General features: G+C 39.9%; 1 protein-coding gene and 1 pseudogene across 1 annotated transcript in view; one reads left to right on the top strand and one right to left on the bottom strand.

Annotated features, from left to right (window-relative positions):
* LOC106735180 (putative 60S ribosomal protein L37a) overlaps positions 1–1,208 on the bottom strand; it is a 1,910-nt pseudogene extending 702 nt beyond the window's left edge.
* MIB1 (MIB E3 ubiquitin protein ligase 1) overlaps positions 1–9,106 on the top strand; it is a 155,381-nt gene that overhangs the window by 9,115 nt on the left and 137,160 nt on the right. The window lies entirely within an intron of this gene.

Raw genomic sequence — 9,106 nt, 5'->3', positions numbered from 1 at the left:
TTTTTAATTTGACCAGAGAGATGGAGAGAGAGAGAAAGTGAGAAAACAAGCCACCAGGTTTGGGACTTGAACCATGGTCAGCTATATGGGAATCCAGCACCATAACCACCATGCTACCTGCTGGCCCCAAGAAATATGTTTTCACTTAATGTTTCTTTTGTTGTCCTTTAACTATATTGTTGTATTGTTACTGGAGAGAATTGAGAAAATGAATTTGAATTTCTAATGATTTTTTCCCTCATTCTTGGTATGGAAAACAAAAAGTATAGATGATAAGATTTACTCGAAACTAGCTTCCAGTAATAGTTGGTTCAAGCTGTTTTGAGGACAGTTTGTCTTTTAATAGAGGAATTTAACCAGTTCATATTCATTGGGATAATTAATACAGGTTGAGTTTCCTTTATCAGAAATGTTTAGGACGTGAAGTGTTGTGGATTTCAGATTTTTTTTTAGAGATTTTGAATATTTATATATATACAATGAGATATCTTGGGCCTGTGACCCAAGCCTGAACATAAAATGAATTTACGTTTCGTATACCTTATACACATAGCCTGAAGGTAAATTTATAGTATTTTTCTTTTTCTTTTTTTTACATAAATTAACCCATTTATTGTAGGCTAGTGATATTCTAAATGTCTATGGAGTTTCTGCTGGTCTTTCAATTCCTTCAGTCTTCTGATGGTGGACTTGACTGTGACAGCCGTTGTTGTGGGTCCAGGCCCCACCGGCTACCGTTTTCATACAGGAACCACAGTGCCAGATCCCCACAGCCTGTCTCTCTCTCTTTTTTTTTTTTTTGGAGAGGTTTTCGCTGTAGGGTGTGTGGGCTCGCCAGGCAGACAGAGAGAGACATAGAGACAGAAAGCGAGAAATCACCCCCCAGGGGGGATGGCCACGCCGTAATCCCTTCTCCTCCATTCTCCTCTCGGGATCTTGGGCACGCACGCACACGAACCCAGTGTGAGTTTTAAGCCACCGGGTCCGGGACGGGAACCGCGGTCGACTACGTGGGAGTCCAGCGACATAGCCATTATGCTAACTGCTGGTCCCACAATACGTCTCTTCATCTTAGTTTCGCCACAGAAGGAGCAGGTGTACTTGGCGTGCTGGCTGATTTCAATTTTCTACACCATTTTCCGGAGGGAGCCACCATAGCGGGTCCCATATTTACCGAAGATAACGACCTTCTTGGTGCGTTTAGCCATACTGCTGCCAGCTAGGTCCGAGCCCAGAGAGCAATTTATAGTATTTTTCTATTTCAGTTTTCGATTGTAACCTGGTACATGAAATGAGATATGCAGTTTTTCACTGGTGGTATGATGTTGGCACTCAAAAAGTTTCAGATTTTTTTCTTTGAGAGAGATTTTTGCTATAGGGTGCATGTGCATGCCAGAGAGACAGAGAGATAGAAAGGGAGAAATCCCCCCTCTGGGGGGATAACCATGCCACAGTCCCTTCTCCTCCATTCTCCTCTTGTGATCTTGGGCACACACACCTGGCCTGAGTTTTAAGCTGATGGGTCTGGGATTTGAACTGTGGTCTACTACATGGGAGTCCAGTGACATAAGCATTACACCATCTGCTGGTCTCAAAAAGTTTCAGATTTTGAAGCATTTGGGATTTTGAATGTTCAGATTAGGTTTTTCAGGCTGCCAGATCTGGTACTTGAACTGCACAATCAGCCATGTGGGATCTAGTCTCTCTCTCTCTTTTTTTTTTTGGAGAGATTTTCACTATAGGGCACATGCGCTCGCCAGACAGACAGAGAGAGACATTAGAGACAGAAAGCGAGAAATCACCCCCCAAGGGGGATGGTCACGCTGCAATCCTTTCTCCTCCATTCTCCTCTCAAGATCTTGGGCATGCACACACACGTGCCCGGCGTGAGTTTTAAGCCACTGGGTCCGGGACACGAACCAAGGTCGACTACGTGGGAGTCCAGCGACATAGCCGTTACCCTAACTGCTGGTTCCCGGGATCTAGTCTCTTAACCACCAGGCCATGGGTTAGCTTTACATTAACCTCTGGTATTTAGTTTTGAAGATGAGGTAGTCTGTGGTTATTGACATTTGATTAACTAGGTGTAACACTATTCTTGGACATTAATGGTTTTTCTGCATATGTGCATGTATGTGTATATATAGTATGTAACAGGTAGTTTATTATGTAACTTAGCTTCCTGTAAGAAAATATATCAGTCCTGTGAAAGAGAGTTTTTGCTATTAAAGCAAGTAGTTGAGCTGCATATGAAGCTGTCCAGTCCTTCAGCTGGTCAATCTTTACTATCATGATAGTATTGGAGTTCTTAATCTTTCACATTTTCTTTCTTCCAAACGTATCAGCTCAGAAAGACCAGATATCCTTCGTTTTTAAAGCCAAGCTCTGTCCTTGGCAGAGATGTTACATTATCATATCTACTCATCTCTCAGGTTGTACTTAGTGTTCACGTTTCTGAAATCTCACCTCATTTATAAAGTTTGTTTTGTTTTATGAGGAAAATTGGCTTATTTATGTTTTTAGGATCAGAGCAACATAGATCACTGTATGACCTGATATGGAAGAAAATTTTCAGTTAGCAGTTAGAATTGGGCCTGCTAACTGACTTTCTCATTTAGCTGGATGAGATAAGTTTATGTATACATTTTTCTCTAGCTTTGAAAATTTCATTTCATGTTAATAGAAAAGATCTAATATCTATTCCCATACCTAACTCACAGCTAACATGGGAAATAGAAATTAAATGAAAGCTATTTCTATCTTTTCATTTTAATCAGATTGAAAGAAATTGAAAATCTAGCAGTAGCATGTATTGACAAAGAATATAGGGGCCAACTGGTGGTGTGGTGGTTAAAGGCACTGGACTTCCACGTGGCGGACCACGGTTTGAGTCCTGGGCCTGGTGGCTTGCTTTCTTGCTTTCCCTCCTCTCTCTCTCAGTCTGATCAAACTGAAAAATAATAATAATATATAAAGTTCAATAAAATAATTCTTTACAAAAAAGGAATATGGGAAAGCAAGAACTCTTGAGGTCTTGAACAGTAAAATTGGTGCAAGCACTTTGAGAAGCAATTTGGCAACATCTTGCAAACTTCAAAAAATGCACGTCTTACAACTGAGAAAGTCTTCTAAGTGTATGCCTCAATTTTCAAGCATACATCTATAAAGAAATATGTATGAAGATATTCACTGCAATATTGTTTATACTAATAATTTAGGAATTATCAAAATATATATAGAGTAATATTTATGTTACCAATAAATATTAGCAGTTAAAAAGACATAATTGGGCCTATATTTATGCCAAATACATGTTGAGTAAAAACGTAAGTCTCAAGAGGATACTGTAGATATTTTTCTGTTAACATTTATAAGACTAAAAAATGATGAAAAAATGTATGTGGAAAAAAAAGACTAAATGGATCTAGACTCCAGAGTGGTATTTTGTTTCTCATCAAAATACTCCTTTAAAATAATTTTTTTTTTTTTGGGGGACCAGCGGGTGGTGTGGTGTGGTTAAGGTGCTGGACATTCCTACATGGCTGACCACAGTTTGAGTCTCGGACCTGGTAGTTTGCTTTCTTACTTTCTCTCTCTCTCTGTCAAATTAAAAATAAATGAATGAATAAATAAAATTAAATAATTCTTAAAAATTAGTTTAAAGAGTTATTTTATATAACTATTTTATATAACTATTTATTTTAATTTGACTGGAAAGGGACAGAGTGAGAGTGAGAGAGAGAGAGAGAGAGAGAGAGAGAGAGAGAGTAAGAGAGAAAGCAAGCCACCAGGTCTGGGACTCCAACTGTGGTCTACCATTTGGAAGTCTAGTGCCCTTAACCATGCCACATGCTGGCCCCTCTTTTAAAAATTAAAAAAAAAAAAATGGGACCAGCAGTTAGCGTAATGGCTATGTCGCTGGACTCCCATGTAGTCGACCGCGGTTTGCGTCCCAGACCAGGTGGCTTAAAACGTATGCCCAAGATCCTGAGAGGAAAATGGAGGAGAAGGGATTGCAGCGTGGCCATCCCCCCTGGGGGGGTGATTTCTCGGTTTCTGTCTCTCTGTCTGTCTGGCGAGCGCACGTACCCTATAGCAAAAACCTCTCCAAAAAAAAAAAAAATTATTGGAAGAATCTAACCTTTAGAGTGGTATTTTACTTCTCATCAAAATACTCCGACATTTTTTTGTTGTTGTTTACATTTACTATAAGGTTCATACACTTGCTGGAGAGAGACGGAAGTCTCACGGTAGTGAGAACAGCCATGTTACAGTCTCTTCTCTATTCTCTTGGCATTTTGGACATAATGTGCTCATGCTCCTGGTGTGTGTTTCAAGCCACTGATCCAGGACTGGAACTGCAGTTGGCTATGGGATACAGTCACCTTAACCACCATGCCACCGGCTGGCCCATTAAAAAAATGAATCCAGCAGATGGTGTAATTTTACGTCGCTGGACTCCCACATGGCTGACAGCAGTTCAAGTCCTAGACCCAGTGACTTGAAACTCATGCTGGGCACGTGTGCGTGTGTGCCCAAAATTCTAAGAGGAAACTGGAGGAGAAGGGATTGTGGCGTGGCCATCCTTCCTGGAGAGTGATTTCTTGCTTCCTCTCTTTCTGTGCATGCCCTGTAGCAAAAATCTCTCTCTAAAAAAAAAAAGCTGATTTTTATGTTTTGGAGACAAGGTCTCACTGTGTTGCCTAGGCTGATTGGCCTTGGACTGGTGATCTTCCTGCCTCAGCTTTCCAATTAGTTGAGATTATAGGTGTGTGCCACCATGCCTGGCTGCTTTTTTTTTTTTTTTTTTTTTTTTTTTTTTTTTTTGAGATGAGAGCTATATAAATTTTCTTTGTTGATTTTGAAAATTTTGGCTTAGGGGCCAGCAGGTGGCATAGTGATTAAGGCATTAGACTCCCACCTGGTTGACCGTGGTTTGAGTCCTGGACCTGGTAGCTTGAAAATTACACTGAAGGAGCTGGCAGGTGGCACACTGGTTAGGGTGGTGGACTCCTACACAGTTGACTGAGGTTTGAGCCCTGGACCTGGCAGCTTGCCTTCTCACTTTCTCTCTGTCAATCTGTCTCTGGTCAAATTAAAAAGTAATAATAATAATTAAAATTAAATAAAATAATGTTCAACAACAACAAAATCATGCTGGGTACGTGTGCACGTGTTTCTAAAATCCTGAGAGGAGAATGGAGGAGAAGGGGCGTGATTTCTCACTTTTCTTCTCACTGTCTCTATCTGTCTCTCTGGTGAGCACACGTGCTCTATGACAAAAACCTACCAAAAAAAAAAAGTTGGTTTAATATATTAGTAAATCAAGGTGAGTGCACAGCTGCTTGGGCTGTAGCCTTGATAGTTGTGTGTGCTGGTAGCATGGACCGCTCCGGGGCTAGCAAAGTACAAGCTCAGAGACATCTGGACTGGACCTGGAGCTGGCAGTCACCATGGGTTTCACTGAGTTCGTAGGCGCATGATGTGGGCTAAGAAAACATGTTGCTTCCCCTTGCATGGAGGGTTGTGAATGATATCTACAGAACGGATCTTTGTCTGCTGTCTCCTCCTTTAATGAGAACTTTAGCTTGACTACATGTAGCCCATGTTGTACAGCAGCAAGATACCAGACAGTGGTTTACTGAACTTTCTGTGGATGTGGAGAAGATTTTGGAAATAATTAGGGTTATTTTAAAATTATATGAGCAGTGGAAGAATTTTGATGAAAGAGAAGAGGTGGCAATTATTCTTAGTAAGATGCTGAAACCAAAATCATCACCAGTGAAGGAGAGCAGGATCCAAATGGAAGTCAGAACTCTAGCCACAGTCAATCATAAATGTTCTAAAGAATTCTGAAGTGGGTCACTTGGAAATGACCACTGGACAATTTCTGTTAATGCCTTCAGTGGAACACAAATGAAAACGAGTAGCTTGGAGGCTGGCAGGTGGTGTGGTGGTTAAGGGTGCTGGACTCCCTCATGGCCAGTTATAGTTCGAGTCCTGGACCTGGCGGCTTGCTTTCTCACTTTCCCTCTCTCTCTTGCTCTCACTTTGTCCCTCTCTGGTCAAATTAAAGTAAATAATAAAGTTAAATAAAAAACAATTCTTAAAAAAATGTGTTAGTAAACAGAGTCTGATTTTAAGTTGCTTGTTTCAATTGTTAGTTTTATTGGATGCTAAAGCTGAAAAGGAGTCCTCACAAAGATAGATAATAGATCCAAATTGAAGAAATACATTACAAAGTATTTGTTTCCCCATCTATTTATTTGTTATGATTTTTGGGCTGTTGGTTCCTGGACTTGAACTGTGGGTCGGCCATGTGGGAGTCCAGTGCCTTAGCCACCACACCACCTGCTGGCCCCTAAGCTTTTGTCTTTGACCCAACAACCAACACCCTCTGTCCCCAGAACCTCCCACTTTTGCGGGACTTGGATTCTGAGTGTTGTTTCTTTTTTGCTAGCTGGATCCCTGTTGGCTCTGCCAATATGGTGCACTAGCAGGGGACTAGAAGTTGGAAGGGGTATGAACTTACTTTTTCCTGTTTTGGTTGCACTTCCTGTCAGTATCATTCCACTCAGTAGAAACAATTGATTTGAGTATCAGCATTTAATTTCTGTTTGTTTGTTTCTTTCTTTTCTTTTCTTTTCTTTTTTTTTTTTTAAGATTTTTGCCATAGGATACATGTGTTCCCAGAGAGAGACAGATAGAAACAGAGAGAGAGGGAAAGTGAGGAATCATCTTTCTGGGAGGGTGGCCATGCCTCAATCCCTTCTCCATTCTCCTGTCAAGATTTGGGGCATGGATGCACACGTGCTCAGTGTGTTTTTCAAGCCACTGGGCCCAGACTCAAACCGTGGAGTTGGCCATGTGGGCTTCAGTGTCTTAGCCATAGCACCACCTTGTGATCCTGCAGCTTGCCTATTTCTAGCCTCACCAAACACACTCACGTGTGCCCTCCTCAGTGACACTAGGGTGTTTCAGGGCAAACTGCCTGGTGTGTTTTTTAAGCCATTGTGTCAGGACCCTGGTTGGCCAGGTGGAATTTTAACTGTTGTACTACAGGACTAACCCATATTTGCTAAATGTTGATACTTGGTTTTTATGCCATTTGTCAGTGAGGTAAAATTTTTCACTTAAATTTTCTATTTTTTCTAATGCTAATCATTTATAAACAAATTGATATTTTGAACACATAAATTAAAAATCCACCGAATTTTGGCCAGCTTCTCGCCTGGTGGTTAAGGCAGCTGGCTCTCACATGGCCATGTGAGAACTGCATGGTTCAAGTTCTGTACCTGGGTGGCTTAAAATAACCACATTAGGCGCATATGTGTGCATGTCCAAACTTTCCACAAGAGGGAGAAATGGAGAAGAGATTGTGAGAGACCATGCCCTACGGGGGGGTACATTCTCATTTTTCCTCTCTGTCTTTCATTGGCAAATGCACATGCCCTCTGGAAAATTAACAGCAAAGAAAACCCCACTGAATTTAAAATCAAGTAAATTTTAAATTTATAAATGTGAAATTTATAAATTTTAAATTTATAATGTGAAAACATATTATATTCAGTATTAAAAACTATGTAATGATGTAGTATCTCCAAACATCAGTTCTACATTGCTTACTCTAGATTTTTCTGGACAGCATTTATTTTCTCGTTTATTCTCAGACATCACCTTTACCTGACAAGGGCAGGTTAAATGGGTATGATTAAAAAACAGAATACCTTCTAAAGAGTATTTACTAACAACTACCTTCATCACAGAAAAGGCATGCAATTTTGGAATCTGATTATTGGGTCGTCAGAAAGTCATGACACATTTTTGCATAGAAGAACAGAAAAATATGCCATGACTTTCTGACAACCCGGTATTTTGTAACTCAGTCTTTCTTTTTATTATTATTTTTTTAATTGCCAGAAAGTATTTGCCAGGGAGAGAGAGAGAGAGAGAGAGAGAGAGAAGCCCCCCCCCCCCCCCCCCCATGGGATATAGTCATAAAGCAATCCTTTATTTCCATCCTCGTAAGATTTTTGGTGTTCACACACGTGTGTTTTTACCAGCCATTGGTTGGCCTAACTGGTTGGCCATGTGAGATCCAACTTCCTATGCCCAGCATTTAACTGCTGTGCTAAGGGGCTGGCCTTGTAACTCATTCTTAATTTTGATTCTTTTAAGCTCTTTGTCTGAAGATAATCAGTGACACTTTGTTTCATATCATTACCATGCAGGACACAAATCCACCCAAATAGACACAGAAAAGCTACAAAAAGAGTTATTGTGCTGGAGGTGCACAGCAGGGAGGATCCTTGTTAACCACTCATGTTCTCAGACTTACTCACCCTGTATCCCTTGTGTTACAGATGTGACCTGGGATTACTTGTAGAGACCTAGTGAGGGTGCTAGTATCAATTGACTAACTTATAGTTAGTAAAACTTATTTTCTTAGATTGTTAGGGGATAAAAGTAGAAATTGTAGTGGAAGTTCACAGCCCTTATTCAGAATGCTTAGGACTGATTTTAAACTTCTCTGTTACAGAATCATCATGTATTAGCTCTGTCACAAAATCTGTAACACATACTTTGAGGTTCACAGTAGCATCCTGTAATCAAATACATTAATGTATCCCCAAAGTATATGAATAATTCTAAGGGGATAAATAAACACTATGTACTTTATGTAGCTTCTTGTTGTTTTTTAATTTTTATTTTTTTATTTTTATTTATTTATTTATTTTTATTATTATCATAATCTTCTTTATATTACATTGGATTACATATAACTTTACATTTTTTTCCATTGCTTTTTCAAAAGGGAATGCCATGCATGTCAGTCAATACAGAGGCATCGATCTCCCCGCTTTATCATTCAAAGTCTTTTCCATGCATTTCCCAATAATTATTATAATTTTTTAAAACAGTCAATCACTATTTCTCATTTTGCTTGTTAAAAGACTTCACCCATCATGAAATACTTCCCAGACCAGTCCAGTTGAGAATACTATACACGTCATCTTCAACAGATAATAAACCATATCTGTTTCTCACTAACATCCCCTCTATTGTTCACTTGCTATCTTTCTCTATCCTCTTCTCTTTTTTTTTT

Source organism: Tupaia chinensis, unplaced genomic scaffold (genome assembly GCF_000334495.1).
Source record: "Tupaia chinensis unplaced genomic scaffold, TupChi_1.0 Scaffold000320_2, whole genome shotgun sequence".
In the NCBI taxonomy this organism is placed as follows: Eukaryota; Metazoa; Chordata; class Mammalia; order Scandentia; family Tupaiidae; genus Tupaia; species Tupaia belangeri.
The sequence above is the reverse complement of the archived record's forward strand: the minus strand, read 5'-3'. Positions and strand labels throughout refer to the sequence as shown.